This window comes from Dipodomys spectabilis, unplaced genomic scaffold (assembly GCF_019054845.1).
Source record: "Dipodomys spectabilis isolate Male_0828 unplaced genomic scaffold, ASM1905484v1 ptg000069l, whole genome shotgun sequence".
NCBI lineage: Eukaryota > Metazoa > Chordata > Mammalia > Rodentia > Heteromyidae > Dipodomys > Dipodomys spectabilis.
The window spans coordinates 4,374,521-4,395,088 of NW_024870746.1; positions in this window are offsets into that span (position 1 = coordinate 4,374,521).

Sequence of the window (20,568 nt, forward strand, 5' to 3'; positions counted from 1 at the left end):
ATTTCTAACTTTTCAGTGATTAGTTGGAGATTAAGAATATCACAGACTTTCCTGCCCAGTCTGGCTTTGAACTGTGATCCTCAGATTTTAGCTTCCTGAGTAGCAAGGATTACAGGCAGGAGCCACCATATTGTTTTCTTTCTTGGTTTTTTAATCCATTGACTAGACAATGAAATTCACATTCCAATTGAAGTAATTCATTGACTAAGAAAATTCTGTTACCATTTTAACTTGTTTTTGGACTGTTTTACAGACTTTTTTTTTTTTTGGTCTGTCATGGGGCTTGAACTCTGGGCCTTGGCTCTGTCCTTGAGCTCTTTAGCTCAAGGTGAGCGCTCTACCACTTGAGCACACCTCCACTTCCGGTTTTCTGGTGGTTAATTGGAGATAAGAGTCTCACAGACTTTCCTACTTGGGCTGGCTTTGTACTGCGATCTTCAGATCTCAGCCTCCTGAGTAGCTAGGACCACAAGTGTGGTCCTGGCTAGCAGTGCCTGGCTTCCTTTCTTTATTTTCTTGGTATAGGTATTATGGGATTCATGTTTGCTAGGTAAACTAAACCAATTGAGCTATACCCTTTAGTTGATTTATTTGGTGTTTGGGTTTTTTTTTTTTTTTGGTAGTAATGTGCTTTGGTTCCTTTCTCTTTATGCTTTTTGTACACACTACAGATTTCATTTCTTTTTCCTTACAATAAGGTTTAAATAAAACTACTAAGCTTGGCTAAATTCTATGTGTTCAGTCTAGTTAAGTTTTTCTTTTTCTTTTTTGTTTGTTGTGAGCTCTGGCCCTGGGCGCTGTCCCTCGGCTCTTCAGTTCAAGACTAGTGCGCTACCACTTGAGCCACAGAGCCACTTCCTGCTTTTACTGATTATATGGTGCTGAGGTATTGAACCCTGCGCCTCATGCATGTGAGGCAAGCACTTTACCAATGAAGCACCTTCCCAGCCCCTTTAGTTAAGTTTTGAGATGTTATTTAAATATTATATTAATATAAGAGGTTAGTTAGATATTTTAAATATTTAAATATTAAGTATGGAGCCTAGCCCAATTTCAAGAGAACTTCTTGAAACTTTGATTTCCACACTTGTAAAGTGAGACTAACAGTTTCTAACTCACTACAAAAACACGCATGATTAGTGTGAGAAAGCTACTCAAAGATTGATACAGGAATTGCGTGAGCAGCTTGAGAACACTTAAAGAGAAATAAAGAAATGCTATGAGCAGGCTGAGATCAGTCAAAGAGAAAGTCAGGAATGGTGTGAGGAGGCTGAGAACACTCAAAGAGAACTATAGGAATTGCATGAACGTGAGGAAGCTAACAAAGAGTAATACAGGAACTCAGAAAGCAGGATGAGAATACACAAGGATCGCTAAAAGCATTCATGGAATCCATAAACAGAGAGCTGAAAGAAGCCAGAGAGACCACAAAGGGAATGCTGAATGGAACCCAACAGAAGGAATGGGAGTCCAAGGAAACCATAACCAATCAACTAAGTGATATGAGAATAAACACTGAACACCAAATTAAGGAAGTAAATAAGTTCATACGAGATCTAAAACAAAGCTCCAACAAAGAATTTGAAGCCATCAAAGCCGACCAACTAGAAGGAAAAGAAATAAAAAACAAAGTAGGAAGTCTTGATAGTAGGTGAGACCATGCAGAAGATCAAATTTCAAGGATTGAAGACAGCCTAGGTATTATAGAGGAAGAACATACAACCATCCAAGACAAATCCAAGAAATATAATAGATCTATTCAATACTTGGAAGACACCATCAGAAGACCTAACCTGAGGATAATGGGTGTAGAGGATCACCTAGAGACAGATGTTAATGGTCTAGGAAATTTGTTTAACAGGATCCTAGCAGAAAACTTCCCAAACATGCAAAAAGATAGACCTATTCAGATACAAGAAGCTTTTAGAACTCCAAATAGACCAGACCAGAATAGGACATCCCACCGTCACATTATAATCCATAGATTATATCTCAGATTTCTCAGCAGAGACAATCAAAGCAAGAAGAGCCTGGAATGATGTATGCCATGCCCTAAAGACAAACAACTATCAACCAAGAATACTGTACCCAGCTAAACTCTCCTTCATAACCGAAGGTCAAATAAAAACCTTCCATAGCAAAGAAAAATTGAAACAATATATCTCCACCAAACCAGCCCTACAAAAGATTCTTAAAGATGTCCTACACATAGAAAACCAACAGGACCAAAATAAAGGCCAAGAAACCACACCCAAACTGAGAATCCAAGAACCATAGGAAGAACCCAGTTGCCACAGCCCCCAAGAAGGTGGATAAAATGGCAGGAACTCCCAAATACCTCTCAGTCCTATCTCTCAACATTAACGGACTTAACTCTCCAATTAAGAAACATAGACTGTCTAGTTGGATTAAAAAGCAAGATCCTTCTATTTGCTGCTTTCAGGAGTCACATCTTGCCCATAAAAACAAACACATTTTCAATGTGAAAAGCTGGAACAAAATCTACCAAGCAAACAGCCCCCATAAACAGGCAGGAGTTGCAATCCTAATATCAGATAAATAGACTTCAAATTAAAATTAGTGAGAAGAGATAAAGAAGGTCGCTACATACTAATTAAGGGATCTCTTCTTCAGGAGGATATTACAATTCTAAATATCTATTCACCAAACAACGGAGCACCCAAATTTATCCAAGAAACACTACTTTCCCTCAAATCCCACATAGATCCAAAGACATTAATTGTTGGGAATTTTAACACACCACTCTCCCAACTAGATAGATCAACTCGGCAAAAACTCAACAGAGAAACCGCAGATATAAACAACTGCATAGATCCACTAGATTTAACAGACGTCTACCGAATATTTCACCCAGCAGCATCAGAATACACATTTTTCTCAGCAGCACATGGAACATTTTCTAAAATAGACCACATTTTAGGCCACAAAGCAAACTTGTCCAAATTCAGAAACATTGAAGTTATACCTTGCATTCTCTCAGACCACAAGGGAATAAAATTAGAACTCAACACCAAAAGCCACCAAAGAAAGTCCTGTAACACGTGGAGACTGAACAACACACTGCTGAACCACAAGTGGGTCATGGAAGAGATTAGAAAGGAAATCCAAATGTTCATGATATTCAACAAAAATGAACACACAAATTACCAGCTCCTCTGGGTCACAGCAAAGGCAGTACTCAGGGGCAAGTTCCTACATCAACAAATTGGAGAGATCTGAAACCAACAATTTAATGAGACATCTGAGCCTCCTTGAAAAAGAGCAGCAAGATAAACCCCAATCCAGTAGACAGAAAGAAATAATTAAAATTAAATCAGAATTAAATGAATTCGAATCCAAAAGAAAAACATAGAAAGAGTCAACAAAACAAAGAGTTGGTTCTTTGAAAAAATTAACAAAATTGACAGACCCTTAGCAAATCTTATCAGAAAAAGAAGAGAACACACCCAAATAAATAAACTCAGAGATGAGAATGGAAACATCACCACAGAAACAACCAAGATTCAGAACATTATAAGGGAATACTTCTCAAAACTTTTTGCTAATGTTTGAGAACTTGGCAAAAATGGGCCTTTTCCTAGCAAATATTGACATGCCAAAACTAAACTAAGATGAGTTAAACCATCTTAACAGGCCCATATCAAGCATTGAAATAAAAACAGCAATAAGAGACCTCCCAGCTAAGAAAAGTCCAGGACCAGATGGTTTTACAGAGGAATTTTACAAGGCCTTCAAAGCAGAGCTCACACCAATACTCCTCCAACTCTTCAATGAAATTGAAAGAGAAAGTTTACTACCAAACTCATTCTATGAAGCCATCATAACTCTCATCCCAAAACCAGGCAGGACTCATCAAAGAAAGAGAACTATAGACCCATTTCTTTGATGAACATTGATGCAAAATTTCTCAACAAAATTTTGGCCAATCGACTTCAACAATTCATCCAAAAAAATCATACACCACGATCAAACAGGATTCATTTCAGGGATGCAAAGCTGGTTCAATATACACAAATCAATTAATATAATTCATCACATCAACAGGAGCAAGGATAAGAATCACATGGTTATCTCAATAGATGCAGAAAAAGCATTTGACAAGATCCAACACCCCTTTATGATGAAGGTTCTGGAAAAATTAGGAATCCATGAAACATTCCTCAATACAATAAAGGCTGTATATGACAAACCTACAGCCAGCATTATACTTAATGGTGAAAAACTAAAGCCATTTCCTCTTAACTCAGGAACAAGACAAGGATGTCCACTCTCTCCACTTCTCTTCAATCTAGTATTAGAATGCCTAGCTACAGCAATAAGACAAGATGCAAACATAAAGGGGATCCAAATAGGGAAAGAAGAAGTAAAACTCTCCCTCTTTGCACATGACATGATCTTGTATTTAAAGAATCCCATAGACTCCACTCCCAAATTACTCAAGCTGATTCAAAACTTGGCAAAGTAGCAGGGTATAAAATTAACCTTCAAAAATCAATGGCTTTTCTGTATGCCAACAATGAGAAAAGTGTGGCTGAAATTAGGAAAGCAACTCCATTCATAATAGCCCCCCCAAAAATAAAATACCTAGTAATTAACTTAACCAAAGAAGTGAAGGACCTCTATGATGAAAATTTTAAAAACTTGAAAAAGGAAATAAAAACAGAACTTAGAAAGTGGCAAAACCTCTCATGCTCCTGGATTGGAAAGATCAACATCGTGAAAATGGCAATACTTCCCAAGGCTATCTACAAATTCAACACGATACCTATCAAAATTCCAACCTCATTCTTCAAGGAAATAGAGGCAATGCAAAAATTCATATGGAACAATAAAAACGCTCCTCAACAGAAAGAACACTGCTGGAGGAATATCAATACCAAATTTCAAACTCTACTGAAAGCCATAGTAATCAAAACAGCTTGGTACTGGCACAAGAACAGACCTCAGGACCAATGGAAAAGAATTGAAAACCCAGAAATGAACCTATAGACCTATAGCCATCTAATCTTCGATAAGGGAGCTAAAAAAAATAGAATGGAAGAAAACAGCCTCTTCAGTAAATGGTGCTGGCAAAATTGGTTAACTACCTGTAGAAAACTAAAGCTGGATCCTTATACATCACCCTGCACCAGAATCAACTCCAAATGGATCAAAGACCTTGGAGTCAAAGCAGACACTGAAAACATTACAGGATGGAATAGAAGAAACCCTACGTCTCCTTGGCACAGTCCGAAATTTTCTTAATAGAGACCCAGAAACACAACATATCAAAGAAAGGTTGGACAAACGGGATTGCATGAAATTGCAGAGCTTCTGCATGGCAAAGGATATAGCTAGCATGATCAACAGAAAGCCCACAGATTGGGAGAAGATCTTTACTAGCCATACAACGGACAAGGGTCTCATATCTAAAATATACCTGGAACTCAAAAAATGAAATCTGGAAGTGGAGCTGTAGCTCAAATGGTAGAGTGCTAGCCTTGAGCTGAAGAGCTGAAGGACAGTGCTCAGGTCCAGAGTTCCAGCCCCATGACCGACAAAAAAAAATGTATTTTTGGACTCGGGGGTGAGGAAAAAAAGTTAAATCCCCCAACAACAAATCTTCAAAGAAACAACTGCTTAATAAATAAGTGGGCTAAAAACTTAAAGAGAAACTTCTCTGAAGAAGAAGGATGGCCAATAGACACATGAAGAAATGCTCAACCTCCCTAGCCATAAAAAAAAATGCAAATCAAAACAACATTGAGATACCACCTCAAAGTGGTAGAGTGCTGGCCTTAAGCACAGAAGGTCAATGACAGTGCCCAAGCCCTGAGTTCAAGGACAGATGGAAGGAAAGAAAGAGGAAGGGAGGGAAAGGGAGGAGAAGGGAGGGGAAAGAAGGGAAGGGAAGGGGAGGAAAAAAGAAGGGAGGAGAGGAGAGGGAAGTGTAAGAAGGGGAAAGCAGCTAGCAATGCATCACCCATCACTTTTAGCCTTATTTTTTCCAGGGAGGTTATTGACCATGGTCATGCAATGTTGTCACCTAGTGGCTACTCTCAGAATTTCCCAAAGACAAATTTCCCGGGACACAAGGAAACTACTTAAGAGAGTAAGAGTGCTGGGATTCCGGGAAGAATCAAGACCAGTGCTGAGAGCCCATTCAATATCATCAAAAGAGACTGGGTGCTGGCATCTGAAAACAAGGTTCATGTCCCAGCTGCCAACTACCAACCTTTGGCAAGTTATTTCTCTAAATGTCAGTTTCTCAGCTATTACAATGAGGATAACAGTTCCCTCTCACTTAAAAAACAAAATGAAATGTCTGTGTTATCTTCATCTCTCTCTGACTACTCACCCAGCTGCTCTTATCCTTTCCAGATCCTACAAAATGTCACCTTTTTTTTTTTTTTTGGTCGGTCATGAGGCTTGAACTCTGGTCCTCACTCTTGAGAATTTCAGCTTAAGATGAGCGCTCAACCGCTTGAGCCACAATGCCACTACCAGTTTCCGGGTGGTTGATGAGAGATAGGAGTCTCCTGGACTTTCCTGCTCAGGCTGGCTTTGAACAGAGATCTTCAGATCTCAAGCCTCCTGAGAAGCTAGGATTACAGGCATGAGCCACCAGTGACCAGCAAAATGTCACCTTTTGACTCCTGAGCCCTATAGTTCATTCCCACATAGGAATGCAGTTTATGATGACTGATGAGTTATGTCAAGACTATCTCTCAGAGGGAGATTCTCCAAGTCCACAGTCATATTCCAGTGCTTCAGGTCTAAATCTTTAATTTTTTTGCAGGGGGGGGTTCTGCATACATAATATTTCAGAGTATGTTTGAAGATTCCCTTAGGAGGAATTCTTAAAAGTGATAAATGAAATGAATATTTTTATGGTTATATCCAGTATTTATCTTTTTTTCCAAATTCTTTATTGTGATTAAGTGATTACATAATTTCCCAAATTTTATAGTATTGTGGGATAGTGATGCTTAGTGAAACTCACAAACACATTCTAACTTTCATGGGGCAAATTGTCTATTGTGGTATTTAATATCTATGAGTTCTGTGAGCTTTGACAATACAGTTATTTCTTCCACATTGGGTGATATGTACATTTGTTTTGTATAGCATCAGCTGTTCCTGCTTTCCCACTCATTCCCTCCCTTTCATAACTGCCACTGAGTTGCTTAGTTCATTTTGATCAATGTCAGTGCAGCTGATGGGTCCCGCTGTTGTATGTTTTTCCCTGATTTCCTCTAGCTCTGTGTCATCCTCCTGGTTTCCCTCCTGTGTGCACATATATACCATAGATGTGATCAACAGCATGGGGTTATTTAGTAGTTATTTGACCAGATGAGTGCAAGTCCTTTGTTTGCTAAGCCTTGTGAATTTTGTCATATCACCTTACGTTTTGGATTTAACATCCACTTATCAGGGAGACCATGTGCTGTTTGTCTCTTTGCTCTTGGCTTACCTCACTCAACATGATTTCTTCTAGCCCCATCCATTTCCCTGCAAATGCCATTATTTTGTCCTTTCTAATGGCTGCATAATATTCCATTGTGTATAGATACCACAATTTTTGGATCCATTCATCTGTGGTGGGATATCTGGATTGTTTCCATATCCTGGCTATTGCGAACAGTGCTGCAATAAACATGGAGGTGCATGTGTCCTTGTATATTGGTTCCTGTTGTTTAGAATAGATGCCTAGAAGTGGTATGACTGGGTCATAAGGGAGGTCAATATTTAGCTTTCTGAGGATGCTCCAGACTGCTTTCCAAAGTGGTTGTGTAAGTGTACATTCCCACCAGCAGTGTAATAGGGTTTCTCTTTCTCTACATCCCCTCCAGCATTTGTCATTGGCTGACTTTAGGATGTGGGCCATTCTGACTGGGGTAAGGTGGTATCTCAGGGTTGTCTTTATTTGCATTTCCTTTACAACCAGGGTTAGTGAACATTTCCTCATGTGTTTCTTTGCCATTTTTATCTCTTCTTCTGAGAAGTCTCTCTTTAGTTCCCTTGCCCATTTAGTATTTGGTTTGTTAGGTTTGGGAGGGATTAGTTTCTTGAGTTCCCTGTATATACTGGATATTAACCCCTTGTCTGATATATTGCTGGTAAATATTTTTTCCCAGTTAGTTGGTTGTTTTTCTGCTATAGCTTTAGCTGTACAGAAAGTTTTTATTTTAAGGCAGTCCCATTTGTCAAGTCTCTCTCCAATTTGTTGTGACCCTGGGACTCTGTTCAAGAAGTCCCTGCCTGTGCCTATAAGTTCAAGTGTCTCTCCTACTCTGTCCTTCAGTAGTTTCAGAGATTCAGGTTTGATGTTCAGGTCTTCAATCCATTTTGAGTTGATGTTGGTGCATGGTGATAGGCTGGGGTCTACTTTTAGTTTTATGCATGTAGCCTCCCAGTTTTCCCAGCACCAGTAATTGAAGAGGCTGTGTTTCTTCCAGTGTATGTCTTTGGCTCCTTTGTCAAATACCAGCTGACTGTAGGCATGTGGTTTTATTTCTGGATCTTCTATTCTATTCCATTGATCTTTAGGTCTGTTTTTGTGCCAGTACCAGGCTATCTTTGTTACTATGGCTCTATAGTAGAGTTTGAGGTCCAGCATCGAGATCCCTCCCATGTTGTCTTTTTTTGCCTAGAATTGTTTTGGCTATTCTAGGTCTTTTGTTGTTCCATATGAAATTTATGACTGTTTTCTGTATTTCAGAAATGTACGTCATTGGTATTTTAATAGGATTGCACTGAATTTGTATATTAATTTTGGCAGTATTGCCATTTTCACTATATTAAGTCTGCCTATCCAAGAGCATTTCCTGGTGTCTTTTTTCTGGTGCAATTTTTTTCTTTAAGTTTTTATAGTTTTCGTTAAATAGTTGTTTTACATCTTTGGTTAGGTTAATTCCTAAATATTTTATTTTGGGGGGGTGGTTATTGTGAATGGGGTTGCTCCCTTTATTTCCCTCTCTGCTTGTACATTGTCAGTGTACAGGAAGGCGACTGATGCTTGTGGGTTGATTTTGCATCCTGCTAGTTTGCCAAAGTGGTTTATAATTTCTAAGAGTTTGCGGGTGGAGTTTTGGGGATCATGAAGGTATAGTATCATGTCATCTGCAAAAAGGGGTAGTTTAACTTCTTCCTTCCCTATACATATCCCTTTAATGTATTTTTCTTGCCTTATTGCCCTGGCTATGGGTTCCAGGACTATATTGAAGAGGAATAGAGACAGTGGGCATCCTTGCTTTGTTCCTGATTTTAGGAGAATTAATTGTAGTTTTTCCCCATTAAGTATAATATTATTCTGTCGTATATGGCTTTTATTGTTTTAAGGAATGTTCCTTATATTCCTATTTTCTCCAGAGCTTTTAACATGAATGAATGTTGTATCTTATCAAAAGCCTTTTCTATGGTCTCCCTGATAAGTGGATGCTAAATCCAAAATGTTAGGTGATACGACAAAACTAACAGGACTTAAGAAACAAAGAACTCCCACTCATCTGGTCGAACCACTACTAAATATCCCCATGCTGCTGATCACATATATGGTATATAACATGTGAACACCATTATATGTTATAGACTGTGATAGACAATTTGCTCCAGGAAAGTTAGAATGAACTTGTGACTTTAAATGAGCATCATTATTCCACAATACTGTGAAATTCCAGAAATTATGTAATCACTTAATCACAATCCAAAAAAAAAAAAAGAACCTCGGGGAAGGTAGGGAGGGAAGGGATGGTAGGGGGAAAACAATGGAGGGGGTAACAATGTTCAAGAGGAAGTGTACTCATTACCTCACTCATGTAATTGTAACCCTCTGTATAGTATCTTTACAATAAAAAATAAAAGCCTTTTCTGCATCAGTGGAGATAATCATACGGTTCTTGAGCTTGAATCTGTTCATGTGTTGGATTACATTTATTGAGTTACATATCCCTGCATCTCTAGCATGAAGCCTACCTGGTCATAGTGTATGATTTTTTTTATGTGTTTCTGGATTCTGTTAGCTAGAATTTTTTTTTTTTGGGGGGGGGGCCAGTCATGGGGCCTGAACTCGTGGAGATAATCATACGGTTCTTGAGCTTGAATCTGTTCATGTGTTGGATTACATTTATTGAGTTACATATCCCTGCATCTCTAGCATGAAGCCTACCTGGTCATAGTGTATGATTTTTTTTATGTGTTTCTGGATTCTGTTAGCTAGAATTTTTTTTTTTTTGGGGGGGGGGGTCCAGTCATGGGGCCTGAACTCTGGGTCTGGGCGCTGTCCCTCAGCTCTTCAACTCAAGGCTAGCGCTCTACCACTTGAGCCACAGCGCCATTTCTGGCTTTTTTCTTTTTGCTTATGTGGTGCTGAGGAATCAAACTCAGGGCCATATGCATGCAAGGCAAGCGCTTTACCACTGAGCCACCTTCCCAGCCCTGTTAGCTAGAATTTTGTTAGGATCTTTGCATCTGTGTTCATCAAGGAGATTTTCTCTATCTCATTAATTTCCTCTCTTAATTTGATTATCTGGCTCCATCTAGTAACCTTAGGTTCCATTTTTTCATGTTTTTCTGGCTGTTTTAATTGCAACATGAGATTATTTACTTGGTCTGTTATAGAAAGATGCACTGTGGTTCCTGTCATTCCCAGTTTTCCTAAGTTTTTCTTCTTTCCTTTCTTCCTGTTCTTACTAAGTTAGACTTCTATTAATACCTGTCTGGTGTGGGTCCCTGTTCCTGGTTGCTTTCTTCAGGTTGTGTTCCCCCTCTTAGTATTCTTTATAATGCTGGCTTATTGTTTATTAATTCATTTAGTTTTGTTTTGGTTTTTTTTTACTGTTAAAAAGTTTCATTTCTCCATAGAATGTGAATGCTAACTTTGCCAGGTATATCAGTCTGGGCTGGCAGTTATTGGTTTTCAGGGCTCAGATGGTACTTTCCCTGGCATTTCTTGCATTCAGTGTCTGTGTGGAGAGGTCTGCAGTGATTCTAATTTTTTCCCATTGTAGTATAGCTCCTTCTTCATTTTTGCTGCATGCAAGATTTTTTCCTTATCATTCAGACCTATCAATTTTACTATAATGTGCCTAGAAGTGTTTCTCCTGGGATCCTGCTTGTTAGGTGTTCTATATGCTTCTGTATGTAGGTAAGATGTTCTCTTTTAAGATGGGGAAAATTTTCATTGATAATCTTGTTGAATAGGTGTTGCATTCTCTTCCTTTGATATTCTTCACCTTTGTCCACTCCAAACTGAGCAAAGGTGGCAGGGAGACTGTCTCAGAAATGAACACAAGGTCTGGGAATGTGGCTTAGTGGTAGAGTGCTTGCCTAGCATGCATGAATCCTGCATTTGATTCTTCAGCACCACATAAGCAGAAAAAGCCAGAATTGGTTCTGTGGCTCAAGTGGTAGAGCACTAGCCTTGAGCTGAAGAGCTGAGGGACAGTGCCCAGACCCAGAGTTCAAGCTCCACAACCGACAAAAGAAAGAAAGAAAGATAGAATGAAAGAAAGAAAGAAAGAAAGAAAGAAAGGAAGGAAGGAAGGAAGGAAGGAAGGAAGGAAGGAAGGAAGGAAGGAAGGAAGGAAGGAAGGAAGAAAGATTCAGCCAGATGCCTGTGGCTCATGCTTGTAATCCTAACTACTCAGGAGCCTGAGATCTGAGGACCAGGGTTTGAATCCAGCCCTGGCAGGAAAGTCTGTGCAACATTTTTTATTGTCATTATAAAGCTGAGGAACAGAGAGGTTACAGTTACATAAGTCAGATGAAGAGTACATTTCTTTTTGGGCAACATTACCTCTTCCCTCACTCCCTCTGTTTTTCCCTCCATCTTTGAAACTTTTTGGTCAGTCATGGGTCTTGAACTCTGGGCCTGGGTGGCTGTCCCTCAGCAATTCAGCTCAAGGCAAGCACTCCATGACTTAAGCCACAGCACCACTTCTGGTTTTCAGGTGGTTTATTGGAGATAAGAGTCTCAGGGACATTCCTGCCCTGGCTAGCTTTGAACTGTGATCCTCAGATATCAGCCTCCTGAGTAGCTAGGATTACAGGTACGAGCCACCGGTGCCCAGCTCTCTGAAACTCTTATCCCTAACTAACCACCAAAACACCGTGAGTAGATCTGTGTCTCAAGTGGGAAAGCACCAGCCTTGAATGGCAAAGTTAAAGGACAGAAAGCCAGGCACTGGTGGTCACATCTGTAATCCTAGCCACTCAGGAGGCTGAGCTCTGAGGATTGCAGTTCAAAGCCAGCCTTGGCAGGAAAGTCCATGAGACTCTTTTTTTTTTTTTTCTTTTCTTTTTTTTTTAATTTTATTTTATTTTAATTGAGAACATACTGTACAGAGGGGTTACAATTACATGGGCAGGAAAATGCATACATTTCTTACCAAGCATTGCAGCCTCCTCCTTTGTTTACCCTTCACCTCCCTTCCCAGCCTCCCCCCTCCCCTCCATGAGACTCTTCTCTCCAATCAACCCCAGAAAACCGGAAGTGGCGCTATGGCTCAAGTGGTAGAGCACTCACCTTGAGCTGAAGAGCTGAGACAGCACCCAGGCCCAGAGTTCAAGACCCAAGACCAAAAAAAAAAAAAAAGGACAGAGTCCAGGCCTTGAGTTCAAGCTCTAGTACTAGTATCAAAAACTTAAATAAAATGGAGAGAAAAAAGGAAGAGAAATACAATTACTTCACATATTCATCAGAAAAAAAAAGGCATGAGGTGGATGAATAAATGTTTGTCTAGGCAGAGACTTGTAAGGGTAGGCCATACTTCCAAACAAAATACTATCAGAGACAAGACCAGGAACCGGGATGTAATAAGGAGATGTCCTGCCTCCTGTTTGGGGCTTGTGTTAAAGAGAGCAGCCCAGCCAGGCAATGGTGGCTCATGCCTGTAATTCTAGCTACTCAGGAGGCTGAGATCTGAGGATCACAGCTCAAAGCCAGCCTGTGCAGGAAAGTCCATGAAACTCCTTTATCTCCAATAAACTATTCAGAAAAAAGCCAGAGGTGTCACTGTGGCTCAAGTGGTTAAGCTATAAACTTGAGCAAAAGATGCTCAGGGATAAAGCCCAGGCCCAGAGTTCAAGCCCCAGGACCAGTGAGAAAGGAGGAAGAAGAGGAGGAAAAAGAGAAGGAGAAGAAGGGGGGAGGGAGAGAGAGAATACAGAGAGGGCAGGAGAGCAGAGAGCAGCCCTGGCTGGGTGCTAGTGGCTCACGCCTTTAATCCTAGCTACTCAGGAGGCTGAGATTGTGGCTCAAAGCTAGCCCAGCCAGAAAAGTCCATGAGACTCTTCTCTCCAATTAACCACCAGAAAACTGAAAGCTGAGCTGTGGCTGGAAGTGGTAGAGGGCAAGCCCTGAGCAAAAGAGCTCAGAGATAGTGCCCCGGCCCTGAGTTCAAGTTCCATGACCAAAAAAAGAAGGGCAGGGGAGAATAAACCTGTTGTGGCATCACCAAATCTATTGGACAGCCAGAGATTTCTCCTGCACTGGCCTTCAGAGCCCATGGGGACCCTGCAAATGACAGCAGTATCTATCACCACAATCCTCCAACGTCTCAACACCACAATGGAAGACCTTCCCTTGGTATGTGACTCTCCTCTGGGCTCAGCCTGCTTTGATCTGCCTCTGGGTCTCCTCAGGACTAGGGGTGACAACTGGCCTCTGCTTAATCTATCATTTAAGGAGTTTCTGTCCACCCTTTCCCTTCCCCGGGCCTTCAGTTATGGGAATGTACAGAGGAGGGAGAAAGTCACTGCTCCCATTTCTGTGTCTTAGAACCATTGTGTTTTGGTCTCAAAACTGCTTAGATCAGGCTGGGAATGTGGCTAGTGGTAGAGTGCTTGCCTTCCATGCATGAAGCCCTGGGTTTGATGCCTCAGTTCCACATAAACAGAAAAGGCCAGAAGTAATGCTGTGGCTCAAGTGGTCAAGTGCTAGCCTTGATCAAAAGAAGCTCAGGGACAGTGCCCAGGCAAAGAAAAAAAAAACTGCTTAGATCTATGTCCTAGAGCTGTTTTCCAAAAAGTGAAAATCTGCTTTTGTAACCAAATATTTGCAGGTCTGAGCTGAGTCTTGCAGCCCTCACACATCTGCTCTACGTGCTTCCCTCTGCCCAGGGTTCCACGGCCTGTTTCAGACAGTTGCTTCTGAGGTACCCTATCAGTTCACTCCAGCTGTAATTCTTCCCCTATTGAAACATAACACTCGTGTCTATACCCAGAAGGCAGTTGAAGATAAACTCAAGTGCATTGTGCCACGTAATAAATCTCCTGTCTCAGCCATATTTCTTTCCTGGTAAACTTTCCTGTCACTTTTGCTATATATATCACATTTTGCCTGACTTCTCTCCCTGGACGTGCAGATTAAGACTGATAGCTGAGTGGATTCACCAGCCACGGGAAGCTCCCTTTATTTGCTTCACAAAGGCACATCAAAGAATTCCTATCTAACTGGGTCCAGCCCTCAGGAGAATGTGCTGCGGACAGACCTGGAAGTATAGATGTGGAGGAAAAGAAGGACGGAGGGAATCCCGCAAATGAAAATGGCCAGAGTGTCTTGATGTGAAGATTGAAGTTTCAGGCTTAGCTGAGGTTTCTAAAGAAGGAACTAGAGCCTGGGCGCAGGTGGCTCACGCCTGTAATCCTAGCTACTCAGGAGGCTGAGATCTGAGGATCGCAGTTCAAAGCCAGCCCGGGCAGGAGAGACTGTGAGACTCCTATCTCCAATAAACCACTAGAAAACCAGAAGTGGTGCTATAGCTCAAGTGGTAGAGCGCTCACCTTGAGCTGAAGAGCTGAGGGACAGCGCCCAGGCCCAGAGTTCAAGCCCCACAACTGCAAAAAAAAAAAAAAAAAAGAAGGAACTAGACACCTCAGCCCCCCCAGATCTCTCTTAACCCCTATCTTAGTTGGCCTGGCCAGATCCCAGGAATTCCTTTTTGGAATCATTTAAACCCAGCCTGTGTTCTAGAAGCCACTCAACTACTCAACACCTAACCCTCTTCTACTTTTCTAATAGTCCCTTTCATCTCCTTTAGTCCTTCCAACTTTCTGGGAGGAGCAAGGGTTGAACCATCATCAAATGGATGGTATTTTAGTTCCTATCCCTGTTTGGAATTGTCCACAGGTTTACTTTTCTCCTAAACTACAGAGAAACGAGGCAAGAAGGACAAATTGGTTTCTGGACAATTCAGTCCACAGTTCCTGGTAGTTCACTTGATACTGTGGGAAGTGCAAAGTGTTACCAAATCTTAACTTCAATATCTAGCAGCTCTTGGACTGTGGGCCAATTATTTAAACTCCCTGGCATTCATTTCGTCATCTGTAAAATGACAATAATAGCTTCTACTTTGTGAGATTAAACCCTGCATAAGTGCTTGTGAGAGCAGCAAAGAGCCTGGCTAAACAATCAGGGCGAAGGCCTCCGCCCACAGAGGTTCAGCCTCCCTCCCCATGGCCTTGAGCAACCCCACGCACAGTCCCCTGGACATCACATCACCAAGGCATGAGCAGTTTCCATACAGGCCCTGGGACATCACATCATGGCCCATTGCCTCTGGAAGACTTCTGCGTCAACAGTGGATTGATGACACCCCAGAGATATGTGAAGGAATCGGTCCCCAGTCAGAGAGGCGCAATGCAGAGCTCAGGAAGGCTGTGTGGAGCCTCTGATTGGGTCTGGAGACGAAAGGTCCTCAGGCTGTGTAGTGATCTTGCTTCTCCCCTACAGACTCTTTATAACCCCTCCCAGTGCAGCAGCTGGTAAGCCTTCCCTTGGGATCCCTCCTGTCTGGCTGGATCTCCACTTCCTATTTTCTTTTTTTTTTTTTTTTTTTTAAGTCTTTTCGTTTTGGGTACTGGGGATGGAACCCAGGACATTGTACTTGCTCAACAAGCACTTTGCCTCTGAGCTATGTCCCAGCCCTCTATTTTCTTTTAAACAAATCTTTACTAGTTTTATTTCCCCTCTGTGTCTGTGGACCCATTCCACAGAGACAAAGACTGAATCCAGGTGGGGCAGGTTTTCAGTATCACTTGTCATCTTTCAGTGTCACTTGTTGTCACCGTTCTTGTTGGTGGCCTCTCTGCAGTGCCCTGACCCATAATCCTGATAAATATCATCTGTGTGCACTGACCCCACAGTGCCTCTCTCTAGCCTCATCTTTTCTACTCTGTTTTTCAGCGACACTAACTCTTGCCATCCTCAAACACAAAGACCAAATCTAATTTTCATGTTTTCAGTTCTTCCTTCTGTCTCTTTTTTTTTTTGCTGGTCCTAGGACTTGAACTTAGGGCCTAGGCACTGTCTTTAAGCCTCTGTTTTCAAGGCTAGCACTTGAGCCACAGAGCTACTCCCAGACTTTTCTGCATAGTTTATTGGAGACAGTCTCACAGACTTTCATGCCTGGGCTGTCTTCGAACTGCAATCTCAGCTTCCTGAGTAGCTAGGATTACAGGCATGAGCCACCAACACCCGACTCAATTCTTTAAAAAGTTCTTCCAGGAGCTGGGAAGGTGGCTCAGTGGTAGAGCGCTTGCCTTGCATGCATGAGGCCCTGGGTTGGATTCCTCAGCACCACATAAGCAAAAAGAAAAAAGCCAGAAGTGGTGTTGTGGCTCAAGTGGTAGAGCACTAGCCTTGAGCTGAAGAGCTGAGGGACAGTGTCCAGGCCCAGAGTTCAGGCCCCACGACCGGACCCAAAAAAAATAAAAAAATAAAAAGTTCTTCCATTATTTATTTAAACCACCTTCTGGTGATAGCTTCAAGATGAGAAGGTTCTGTCAGCTGTGATAAATGCTCATTTATAATAAATAAATAAATAAACATAAAACTGTAATGAATTAATATAAATAATAACAATAAAATAAATCACGTTAGGGCCCAGGTATCAAGTCAGCCAACCAAGACACTCCGCCTACTTACAAGGTCTTTTTTTTTTTCTTTCTTTCTTTCTTTTTTTTTGGGGGGGGGGGGTCCAGTCATGAGGCCTTAACTCTGGGCCTGGACACTGTCCCTCAGCTCTTCAGCTCAAGGTGAGCGCTCTACCACTTGAGCCACAGCGCCATTTCTGGCTTTTTTCTTTTTGCTTATGTGGTGCTGAGAAACCGAACCCAGGGCCTCATGCATGCAAGGCAAGCGCTCTACCACTGAGCCACCTTCCCAGACCCAACAAGGTCTTTTTCTAATGATGAGGAATTTGCTAGCTATAGAACCTGAGATGAACAAGGGAAGGGGTTACTAACCCGAGTTCAGGAACACCCTGAAACTTTCTGACATGCCTGAAAAGATCATTCCTGTAGAAGCATGCTCCTGACTCTGATCTAAAGACACTTGCTGACCCACAGTGCCCTATGCCAGAAGCACTACCTAGATGAGCACTTGCCAAGGTCCACAGGCCTAGGAAAGCCCAGCTCTAAAACTGGAAAAAACTAGACCATCTCATGTTTCATTGATTAAGTTCAATGACCCTGAGTAAATTTCCTCCAATTATCTGAGCCCGCGAGTTTACCAGGGTAAACATACCTTGTGCCTCTGGGTTGCAGAACTAAGGTCTGGTGCACGTGCTCAAGGAGGTCACCGACAGATGTTCACAAAGCTCCAGTTGTGCCCTTTACCCAGAAGCAGCTTCCCTGCCAAGAGCCATGCAGGCTTTGCTACTAAACTAGAATGTCAGCAGCGCCCTCTTGTGGTGCTACATTTTCTTTACAAACGCAAGGAAACTCCGGGTTGCGGGGGAAGACAGGAAACACCGGAGAACAGGCATCATTCACTTCAGCATTTTAATATAAAGCCATCAAACCTAAGCAAGTGAAAAAGTGACCTCATATGTTGCAGCCAGAGACCAAGAACAAAACAGGTCACAAAATAAAAACAGCAGTCACTTCACACATGCATCAGAATAAAACATGAGTGGCTAAATAAATGCTTGCCCCAGAACTGTAGCCTTTGCGTGGGCTTTTAAAGGCATGATGGGTCCTCAAGTTGTCTCCCCAACCAACAGCATCAGAGACAAAGCCAGTGTGTGATGATGAATCCTTTCTGCTTAGGGCCTGGATTGAAGGAAGAAGCCTTGTTCTGGCACCACCATCATTTGAAATCAACAGCCTCATCAAGAGAGGATGCATTGGGGTTGGGAAGATGGCTCAGTGGTAGAGTGCTTGCCTTTCATGCATGAGGCCCTGGATTCTATTCCTCAGCACCACATAAGCAGAAAAAGCCAGAATTAGCACTGTGGCTCATGTAGTAGAGTGCTAGCCTTGGGCTGAAGAGCTGAGGGACAGCGCCCAGGCCCAGAGTTCAAGCCCCACAACCGGAAAAAAAAAAGAGAGAGAGAGAGAGGAAGGATGCTTTGTCCATGAGGCCCCAAAAAAGGTATTGGCTTCTATCACCAAAGCCCTCCAGCCCTGCCTCCTTTGGTGATACAAGAATATCTCCCTCTCAGAGGTGTCTCTTTACTTGGGCTGGACCCTTGCATCTGCTCAGACTTACCTTTGAGTCTCGTCATGACTCAAGTGACAGTTGATTTCTGTCTACTCTGTCACTGTAATTGTTCTGCTATCTAGCTACCCATCTCCCCCAGACCTTCTGTTGAGGGGCAGCATGGAGGAGGGCTCAAGCCACTGTCTACTTCCTCTGTAGGGTGGGCAAATCTAGAAGGATTTGTGTATCAGAACCTAAGCAAGAGTATACTTCCCTGATGAAAGAGACAGCAGAGAACCAGGTATCCTCACAGCTATGTGAGGAATAAAAAGAAGGTGCCACCTGTGAACCAAAAAGTGGTTCTCACTAGAACAGAATCAACTGGTGTTTGATCTTGGATTTCCCAGCATCCAAAAATGCTAGACAGTTCATGGTGTGTTGCCATGGTACTAACAAATATATGCCATAAACAGGGTATATATTTGTTAATATATGCCATGTTTATGGTATACTTGTTATGGACTAGTGTTCCCTTTTCTCCCTGTGAGAGTGTGTGTGTGTGTGTGTGTGTGTGTGTGTGTGTGTGTGTGTGTGTGTGTGTGCTGAGACAAACTCAAGGCCTGGGTATTTTCCCTGAGTGCTCAAGGCTAGCACTCTATGACTAGGGTCACAGCTTTAGTTCTAGCTTCTTCAGTGGTTAATTGGAGATGAGAGTCTTACAGGGCCAGGAGGCTGAGATATGAGGATCTTGGTTCAAAGCCAGCCCAGGAAGGAAAGTCTGTGAGACTTTTTTTCTTTTTCTTTTTCTTTTTATTTTTTGTTGGTCATGGGGCCTGAACTCTGGGCTTGGGCACTGTCCCTGAGCTCTTCAGCTCACAGCTAATGCTCTAGCACTTGAGCCACAGCACCACTTCCGGCTTTTTCTGCTTACATGGTACTGAGAAATTGAACCCAGGGCCTCATGCATGCAAGGCAAGCACTCACTCTACCATTGAGCCACCTTCCCAGCCCAGTCCTTGAGACTCTTATCTCCAACTAACCACCAGAAAACTGGATGTGGCTCTGTGGCTCAAGTGGTAGAGCACCAGCCTTGAGCTGAAGAGCTGAGGGACATTTCACAGGCCCAGAGTTCAAGCCCCATGACTGACAAAATGAAAAAAAAAAAAAGAGTCTCATAGATTTTCCTGCCCTGGCTGGCTTCAAATTACGATCCTTAGATCTTAGCCTCTTGAGGAGCTAGGATTACAAGTATGAGCCACCAGCACCTGGCTCTCCCTGTGATATCTCTTGAAAGCAGTAGAAAAATAGAATTTTCTACCAAAGTTCTTCATTTCTATTATCTAGTGAGAGTTTTCCCCATTTAAATTACCATAATCACTGATTTATATATGTCATTTTTTGCTGTTCCATTGTTTTTCTATTTGTTCTGTTTTGTCTGTGTCTCTTCTTCCTTCCTGTAATAAAGTTTAAATTGTCATTCTATTTTTCTTTCTTTTGTTGGAAAGTTATGAACTTTTCAAACCTTTATTATAAGGCTTTTCTTGTACTAGGTTTTAAACTCAGGGCTTTGAAGGAGTTTTTGTTTGTTTGTTTGTTTTTAGTATAGCAGGGATACAGCTGATAATGCAACCCATGTTTTATTTGCTATATGCAGATTTGCATTTATATGTGAATGTCTTCCAGAAATTGAGACACAGAGAGAGAAAGACAGAGACAGAGACAGAATGAAATTTATTTTGTCAGTCGTGGGGCTTGAACTTAGGGCCTAGATGCTAAGCTCTTCAGCTCAAGGTGAGTGCTTAACCACTTGAGCCACAGCGACACTTCTGATTTTCCAGTAGTTAATTGGAGATAAGAGTCTCACTGACTTTACTGCCTTGGCTGGCTTTGAAACATGATCCTCAAATCTCAGCCTCCTGAGTACCTAGGATTATAGGCGTGAGCCATGAGCACCTGGAATAATTTTTTTTGTGTGTGCTGATCCTGGGGCTTGAACTCTGGGCCTAGACTCTGTCCCTGAGCTCCTTTTGCTCAAGGCTAGCACTCTACTACTTTCAGCCACAACTCTACTTGCAATTTTTTTTTCTTGGTCATGGGGCTTGAACTCTGGGCCTGCATGCTGTCCCTCAGCTCTTCCCCTCAAG